Genomic DNA, 10,144 nt, shown 5'->3' with positions numbered 1-10,144 from the left:
ATATTGAAAATAAATATCTAAATTCGAATTCTATTAATTATTTATTTTAGATAATTAATAAATATATAAAATAAATATTTTATTGATATAAAGTGTATAAATATATAAATTATTTATATAACTTAATTATTATATATATAAATTATATAAAATATTTTATATATTATATATAAGAATAAAATAATCAGTCAATTTCGGATATTTATCGAATTGAATCAGAACATATCCGAATTCAAATCCGATTAACTATTCGATACGAATAGGATATCCGAATTCAATTGATTAAATATTTAAATTATCTGAATTTGATCCAATTATGTCGAATATCGAATTCAAAATTGGATTTTCAAACATCGTTGACACCCCCAGCTAGTTTCGTCGTCTATATCTACTAGCGAAGGGGCCCTTTGTTTTTTTTTTAAGAAGCAGCTTTATTCATTTATAGGGATAATATTAACATGCAAGTTACTGTCTAGATTAGATGCTACTAATAGTGCTACTTTACAAGCTACATATGCTAAAGTGTGGGCAGCTTGGTTGTTAGGTCTATTTACATATATCAAAAGTTTTGCAATCCGCAACTGATGGAGACTTTCAATCTAGAGGCTAGGCTTGGACATATTCTGCAAAAAGGATATAAGTTGCTTAGAGTCATTGTAAACTGCTACCATATCTACTTTTGCTTTGAAGCTGCCTCTAAACCAGCGATTAAAGCCCTTAATTCAGCATCATAAGGACTGATGGCCCACATGGTTTTCCTTCAAAGATGGCTTTATCTCTTTGCGATCATTGGAAGATGAAAGCTTGTCCTGCACTTCTTGTTAAAGGATCATATGAACCATTAATTTGTAGTGTAGCCACTCGTACAGGGGGGTTGTCTGGACACTAGACATCAGCAATGCTTCTTAAGTATTGTTGACTCTCTAAGTTGTGATAAGTTCTCCACTTTTCTAGTAGTTCACGAGGGGTGTATGTGATGTTTTCAAAAATTTTTTTTGTTTCTAGCATTCTAGATGAGATAGAATAAAATACATCCTCTTCCAAAGAGTTCAAGTGCTTCTATCTTTGAATATGATAGCTTGAGCTTCTGATACCAATCCAAGAGAATTATATGGGCTGGCTGGTTGGTTATTCTGTTTGGGTTTAGTCCAACTTAGGTTGAGCACCAAATTGCTCTGGTGAAGCGATAGTGGAAGAATAGGTGATGAAAAGATTTTGTTTCACTTAAGTACATGGCACATGTTAAGTCTGATGGAGATAGCCAGTGATAACTTTTATCCTTGGTTGGCAGCCCTTCCCATAAAATTTGCCAAATAAACAATTGGAAATGGTAAAGGATTTTAAGCTTCCACAATAGTTTCCAGTCAAAGAAAGTTGAAGATGATGAGCTCACTTCTATGGAGAGGAAATGATAAACTGAACTGACTGTGTACTTTCCTAATTTTATTAGCTTCTAGATTGGTGTATCTTTCTCAAGTTCTCCGTTTGGAGTGATGGTTAATATATGGGCTATTGATTGTTGATTTATATGTTGTTGTAGAGATGACCGGTTCCATTCTCCTCCTGGGCTTAGCAAGTCATACACCTTAACTTGTGATCCTTGATGCTCATTTTGTGCTAGTTTTGGTACCACTCAATTTATTGTGGGAACCCAAGAGTCCTCAAAGACCGATATATTATCCCCATCTTTAATCATCCACATGATATTCGGTTTTGAGGATTGGCAATAACTTCTGGATTTGTCGCCACCATGGGGAGCTATTCCTTTTTTTTCTTGTTGAAAACATGCTTGTTTTAGGATAATATTTTTGTTTCATTTGAGAGATCCACAAACTGTTTGGGAATGCAACTAGTCACCAAATCTGCCTACTAAATAAGGCTATGTTCATAAAAGCACTTTGTTTGAAGCCGAGTCCACCACAAACTTTAGGGAGACATAATTTGTTCCATGAAATGGTGTGTCTCGTCTGATTTTGGCCAGAGTTCCACCAAAAATCACGGGCCTATTTGTCCAAAGAATTATGGAATTTTTGAGGGAGTATAGTTGATGACATTTTATATAGTGGAATGGATTAGAGCACTGACTTTAGAAGGGTGGTTCTACCTGCTTGGGATAGTAGGTTTGAGTTCCAAACTTTTAGCTTTGATAAGATTTTTTGTTGAAGATCCTTTTGTGTGGTGGCATTTTTGTCATGTGAATACAACCTCACTCCCATATATTTGGTCCCAACTAAAGGTTGCTTCACTTTGAGCACATGACTGATGATTTTTCTATGATGTCTTGACACATTAACACTTAATGCTACTGAGGATTTTCCTGGATTGTATTTCTGTCCTGAAAGGGATTCAAAGTGTTGGAGGGTTTTATTGAGCTCTTTTATTTGTTTTAGATCAGCTTGACAGAACAAGATGCAGTGATTCGGAAAGGACCTCCATACCTATTATGAAGAGAAATTCCTTGGAGTTGGTTATATGCTGAGGCTTTTAGTAGTAATTGGGAAAGGATCTCCATACCTATTATGAAGAGGTACATAGAAAGTGGATCTCTTTGCCGTAATCCCCTATTGAGTTGAAAAGATTCATATATTTCCCCTCCCAATTTAACTGAGAACATTAGAGTAGATACACATTGGTATAGAAGATTGCACCACTTCTCTGAAAAGCTCATGGCTCTTATTACTCCTATGAGAAAATTCCTTCCCATTAGGTCAAAAGCTTCTGACGTGTCTAGTTTCAAAGCTATTGCACCATTTCCTTTTTTTGTGATTTCATTTGATGTAGGATCTCTTTCGTCAGCAAGATGTTGTTTATGATTTGTCAGTTCTTTAGAAATCCTAATTGGTAATGGGAGATTAGGTCCTATAAAATCGGATGCATTCTCATGACTAACCACTTGGAGATAATCTTGTAGCTGACTTTACAAAGACTAATGGGCCTATAGCTAGATACATCCACTGGTGAGTTATTTTTTGGGACAAATACTAAGTTAGTATTATTGATACCTTCTGGTAACTTCACAGCGTTATGAAAATTTGTGACCAATTCATAAATGTCCTTACCCACAATATCCCAATTTTTTTGATAGAAATGAGAATTGAACCCATCTAGGCTTGGGGCTTTATGTATTTGCTGAACTACTAAAGTGAGCTTGGATTTGCTAAACTTCATGTTGAAGTCATGTTGGATTTTCATAAATGTATTTGCTGAACTTCATGTTGGAGAGTGAACTTGGAATGAAATCTTCCTGTACTCCACTAATTACCTCCATGGAATGCTTGAGAACCTTAGCTATTTGTTGTTTGTTTGATGTCCATTCTCCATCTGGCTTTTTGAACCTTAGCTATCTCCTTCTTGAAGCCAAAGTTCTCTAGATTTTAACTTCCAAAGTTGCTCTTCCTTTTGCAACCAATATTGATATTGTCTTTGCAAATTTGTCAGTTGTTGTTCTTCCCTAGCTGATAAAAGTTTGGGTTGCAGATCAGCTATTTGTTGAGCAAGGGTTTGGAGGTGGTGTTGTATATACCCAAAAGAAGATTTATTCCATGTCTCTAATGCTTCTTTACAAGACTGTAATTTCATTTGGACTATATTACAATTTTGTACATTCCAAGCTTTAGCAATTATGTGATTGCAGTCTGGGTGGTCTGACCAAAAAGGTTGATAATGAAATTGTGATTTCTTTTGAGCGTTTAAAGGGAGGGTGGATAGTTTAATGGCACCATGGTCTGAGGAGATTATGGATAAGTGGTAAAGAGTTGTTTGTGGATAGATTTGTAACTAGGAGGGTGTAACCAGAGTCCTATCAAGTCTTTTTAATATTTTATGAGTCCCATGTTGGCCATTTGTCCAAGTGAATGGGGGTTCCACAAAGTCTAAGTCCACTAGTTGAAAGATATTTATGAATTATTTCATATTTTTTAAGGTTTGGGGTGGGCTTCCCTAATAGTTTTTGTGGTCATGGGGTAGGTAAATATCACTGATATCTCCCATGAGTATCCAGGGTTTGTCTGTGGAATTTATTTTGCTTTTTAGAGTATCCCAAATTTCCTTCCGTTTGTACTTTTGTGGGTGTCTATAGAAGAAGATAATGTCTCATGGTTTATGGACAGGGTAATTACCCATGTAAGATGTATAAATCATTGGGTTTCATGGACCATTATCAATATGTTGTCCTTCCATCCACAAAACAAACCTCCTGATTGACCAAGGGCTTCTTAACCATTGTAATTATTGTATTAGATTTTTTTTGCTAGGTTTTTAGTCTTATATTGGAGGAGATGGGTTTCACTGAGGAAAAAAATGTCAGGTCTTTCCTTTCGACATAGAGTTTGTAAGTTCCTTACTGATTTAGGATTATTCATCCCTCTAATGTTCCATGCCAATATTATCATGGTTATTCTAGAACAAATATACATAAGTCAGATGATTAAGATTAAGCAAGAATAGAGTAGTAAAGCGGATATGTTAGAATGTGGTAAAAATTGGTGTACCTCCGCATGGGTCCGAGGAATTGGAGGATGTGGGAATTGAACAGCTTTTGTTATGGGCCAGCTAGCATAGAGTTTACCCACTGCATCTCTACCATTTGATTTACTGCCTTAGAAGTTGCTAGCTCTTGGTTCATTAAGCTACCCAGATGCCATTGGATGTACAAATCATTTGCATTCATCTTTCTTGAACCTTGTTCTTCGAGTACTTTTACTTATAAAACTTCTGCTAGTTGTGTTTGAGGTGCTTGAATGGGCTTTGGAAAATAGTTAACAAATTGTCCATTTTCAGCTGTAATTAAATTTTGTTGGCTCTCATTTATAGTGATACCAAAAGGTCTATCTCGTTTACATTTCAAGGTGCGCAGATCAAAGGACCCCAATTCCCCCAATTTTTGTGATGTAATATTTCTTATATCCATCTTGTAAAAATTGGCCTGAGGGTTGTGCATGGATTGACATAATTACTTGAGGGTGGCTGGGGTTTACCAAGGGACTGTTCTTTGAAGCCAAATGTGAGTAAGCTTCCGAAGGGACTAATGCATGTTGATTACGTGTAGTGGGACATGAGGTAGGGTTTGCTTCCAAGTGTTAGGATTGCATGGGGATAACAAGATTGTCTTTTGCATGGTGTTTACGTGGAGTTGAGGATTTACCACGTGTTGGATGATTGTTGCTCTCCTTTTGAGGCTGAGTCACTCTATTGCTTGATATTGAGTTACCGAGTTGAGAATCGCCGGCTGTAGAGGTGTTGAATGTTCAATACAACGCCGTTTCCGACCACCTGTTCCATCCTCCGAATTCTCATCAGAACCTTGATCACTACGACAAATTTTCTAGGTACTCGGTGATTGAAACACAAGACTGAAGATAGGAATATTGTATGGCTTATCTGGCTGGTGATCTGCTCTTAACCATTCTCCTAGGTTACTGATGGGGCGACCTTCCAAGTACAATCTGTAATCTTGCACAGAGGTGTCAAGATGTTTACAATTGGTCCATACATGTCCCACCAGACCACAATTAGCACATGTTCTTGGTAGTTGTTCGTAGAAAAACCGGAGCCACACTAGTTTTCCACTGTAGATAATAAATCTTCTTGTGTACAACGGTTGTTGAAGGTCTATGATTACCTTTTTCCTAACATAGAGCCCACATTTCAGATGCCTTGTTCTTATCTTCTCCTGATTTGGCACCACTTTTCCTGCATATAGAACTAAGAAATAGACACAACTATCTTCCACCACACCTTTGGGGATCATGTGAATCTATAGCCACACATGTTGTTTCCATACCTTCTCTATTCCCCCTATAAATGAGTCAGACCATTCATCCAAGTTACCAAGGCCCTTCTTCAAGAACCTTCTTTTTGTCTTCTAGAATTTCGAAAATAAACTCCAAGTTACCACCCTCAATAAATCTCACCGTTAATGAGGATTGAATATTCCATAGTTTTTTACATGTCCTTCAAGTATTTCTTGGGAGACCTGTTGCCTAGGGAATATTCTCCCCTTTAAAGTTAACTATGAGATTCAAAGAGTTTCTTCCACCGGTTCAAAGGAGAGGAACTCATGATCCATGATCCCAGTAAATTCATGCATGCATTGTTTACCTTCCATGTGAGGAATAGTCTCAAACTGTAAAATCACTTCCTTACCCTTCAAACTTGACGCCACCTGCCTTTACTACATGTGAAGCTGGGGTTTGATGCTTCCTATAGCTATAAATGGTCACTTTTCTGAGGTAGTAAATAAACAGTAGAGCGTGCTATGGAACCCTAATGCTAAGCTAGCGGGCTGAAAATGATGTGGCAAAGGGGAGGTGAACGATAAGCGAGATAGTAGGCAGTTACAAATTAAAGGACTGAAGGAAGTTCATGATTGATAGTAGATTGTATGCTTGATGTCGTGGTTACATACGCAAGGTCGAGAACACAACATATAACTTTGCAAAATCCGTTTCAACTAGCAAGCAATCCTTGCAAAAAGGTAAATAATTGTATAGGAAAAATGTGAAAAATAGATTTTTTAATTAAAATATTTTTGGAAAAAAATTACTTAAAAAAAATATATGTCTAGCTCAGAACTAAAAAGCATCAATTGAATAAAATGGGTCACCAATCTTAGGCAGATATTTACTTAATTACTAAACTAAACAAATAAAAGTTTATGGATAATAATTTGTTTAATTTAATAAAATAAATAAAATTTATTTATTAGCACTAAATTATGTTTTAGAAATAAAAACGAATATTTTATTTATTAGCACTAATTTATGCTAGAAATAATAATTTATTAGTTGTAAGATTTTATTAGTAAATTATTTCTAAATAAATTATTAATTGTTTTTGTTTTTGTAAACAAAATTTTATGGATAATAATTTATTAGTTGTTGTTTACCATATTTGTTTTTTGGGGGGATTTCATGCCATTTGCACTCTAAAATTGTTGGTGACATCAGGTCAGTAATCCTCCTACTTTGTTTTTATTTATTATTAGTTTTTGTGCAATATTTTGCTCAAAACTGATATTTTTCAATTTTTAGAGATAAAAACTATAATGTTGTGATTTTTTGAAGTGTATGTGGTTGTGTTAATAATTTTGCATAATCCGAATAGTGGGTGACTTTATAGATATAGATATAGATATATTATAGGTTTTACTTTGCTAGCAATAATAATTTATTAGATTATTAAATTATTAATTAATTTACTAATTAGTAAATTAAATAAATAATATTTATGCATAATAATTTATTTTATTTATTAAAATAAATAAATGAATTATTTAATTTAGTAAAATAAAAAATAAAAGCTCATTTATTATTGGGATGGGATAGGCATAGGGGTGCAAATGGATCGGATCATGATTTGATCCAATTCAAAGTTCGATCCTATATTGTCAGATTTGGATATCCCTATTTTAGATTTTGGATTGAATTGGATAATCGGAAAAGATTGGTTAGTTTCAGATCACCCTCATATCCGATTCAATATATATTTTATGTATTTATTTATTTATTTATTTATAATATATATATGTATATATGTTATTTATTTATAAATATGTTATTTATATTGCATTTTTGTAAATTTTTATATTTTTACTTTTTTACAAAAACATGTATATAAATTGATGAAAATAATTGAAAAATACTTATATTTTTTGCTTTTCTTTATTTAAACAATTATATTTTCTTTTCCTTTTTAGTATTTCTTATTTAAAAAAAATAATTCAGATCGGATCAAATTCGGATATCTGACATCTTGATCGGATTCAAATTGAAATCGGTAATTATGAGATCCAATCGGATCTTCGGATTGGACCGGACCTATGGTGTTTCGGATCAGATTAGAATATACCTTGATCCGAATCAGATCTGATCCACTTGAATCCCTAGATAGGTATAGGTTATCCCAACAAGATATGTTAATGGGCTGGGTAGCCCAATGGCTTGGCCTGGCCCAACTGACCCACTCTTGGTCAGGCTTGGATAGGAATTTAGGCCCACAAGCTTGAGCTCAGGCCAAAAACACCAGCTCAACTATTTGTTTTTTTGGGTTAGGCTCGGGCTTTTTCAAAAGAACTCGGCCCAAGCTCGACCCCGAGTCCTAAAAGAAAATATTTTTATTTAATAAAAATATATTTTATATAACAAAACTATATTTTTGTAATGAAATTATATATTTGTTGATATTCTCTTTTCTTAAGTTATAGTGAGATTTTTTAGTTTTTAAGTCAATTTTAATATAAATAAATTAGTTTGTTGTTAAATAAAGAATAAAAATCTTTTTTTTAATCATTATGTTGTCTTAGTAGTTAGGATAAAGGAAGAGAGAGAGAGAGAAAGCACGAGTTATCTATAGTTAGGGTAATGGGAGAGAGATAAAGATACCCACAAGACCAAGTTGAGGTCAAGAAACTAGCACACAAGGCAGCTCATATTTCATAATCAGGGGACACCTCTACCATAGGTCTCACACATTGCCCTATCTAAAATGTCTCCCCCAAATGAAGCTGACTATGTACTTAGGAAAATACATGAAGGTATTTGTGGTGACCACCCCGATGCTCAAACCCTACCTTATAAAGCTCTCCGATAAAGATACTTTTAGCCAACCATGAAACAAGACGGAGCACAGTTAGTAAAAAAATGTGATTGTTGTCAAAGATATTCCAATCTATTACATCAGCCTATAGTCTCCTCAACACCGATCACTAGTTCTTGTTCCTTCACGCAGTGGGAATTGGACATCCTTGGTGACCTCCCTCAGGCGGCCAAGTAAAAGAAGTTCCTCCTCGTGGTCGCATTCAATCTAGCATTCAGGGCAAAGGTAGTGATCCCAATAGAAATTGGATTCCCCACACTCAGATCTCCTAGAAGAAGCTCGAGACTAGGCACATATAGAATGATAACATACCAATAGAGGATGGCTAAATATTATGATGCCTAGGTCAATCGTAGACAGTTCAAACTAGGAGACCTCATCTTTCACAAAGTCATTGTACTAGAGTCCATTGTAAAGAAGTTCGAACCAAATCGGGAAGGATCGTATAGGGTGAGCAAAGTGCTAGGACCAAGCTCTTACAAGCTAGAAGGCCTCGACGTAAACCCATACTAAGGTGATGGAATTCCAACAACTTGAGAATGTACTACGCTAAGCTCAACGATGACCGAACCCTTTGTAATTTTTTGATTGGAACAATAGAAGTCATTTTTTCATAACAACGAGTGACTATTGCACCATACACATACACAGAGCACAACACGCCTGGACTTGGCCGACTACAAATGTCCAAGGCCTAGCACTTAACCCAATAAGGCAAGAATGATGTCCCTACCACCCATGGCAAGAGATGGCCGAAGGACACTTGGTTACTTCCTGTATTGGTATCGGGCAGAGACGGCCAAAGACCATGGTCGGCCCGTTGAGGAGCCCCCGACTCCATGCAACTAGGTACCACCGAGCTCTCAAAAATGGACCCCCAAGAGCTTGGAAGCACCTCGACCAACCCAACTCAAAAACAATTTGGGCCATAATTATACCAAGACTCAACACAAACTCTAACTGATTGGTTGAAGACTGTCACACTTAAGTCTAAGGCCTCAGTCACCCGAAAGTCAAAATCTTACCCAAGTCCTACACAAACCCTAGCCAGTTGGTTGCCATGTCTAAGGCCTCAACCATCCAAAGACCAAAGTTAGTCAAATTCATAACAACAAGGTAAAGACCTCAACCACCCAAAGGCTGAGACCACATTGCAAAACACAAGTCAATGAAGGGGTTGAAGAATTGAAGCTCGACATACCGAGTTGTACAAGGTGAACAAAAAGGAAGGAAAGGAAGACATGCCAACAAAAAGAAGGAAAGCACTTAGTACCCTTAGCGGACATCACTCCTCGGTAGGGGATCGTTGGAGCAGTCTTGGGTATCCACCCAATCAGTAGCTTTGGTCGTCCCTCCCCCTAAGTTTGCTCCTCTAGATCCCAAGGGTTGAACTTGTCCACCACGGGAGCGATCTCCGAGAATAGGGGAATGACCCTCCTCTTGCAACGTGTGAAGCCCATCTGTTAGGAGTTAGTGGAGTAGTCATCCAACGTGGTCTAAAAGTCTTCAAATGCTCTGTGCTGCTCTATAACCTCTTGCCTCGCTTGAG

Source organism: Nelumbo nucifera, chromosome 2, assembly GCF_055504915.1.
Source record: "Nelumbo nucifera cultivar China Antique chromosome 2, China Antique-T2T, whole genome shotgun sequence".
Classification (NCBI taxonomy): domain Eukaryota; kingdom Viridiplantae; phylum Streptophyta; class Magnoliopsida; order Proteales; family Nelumbonaceae; genus Nelumbo; species Nelumbo nucifera.
This window is presented reverse-complemented; position numbering follows the sequence as displayed.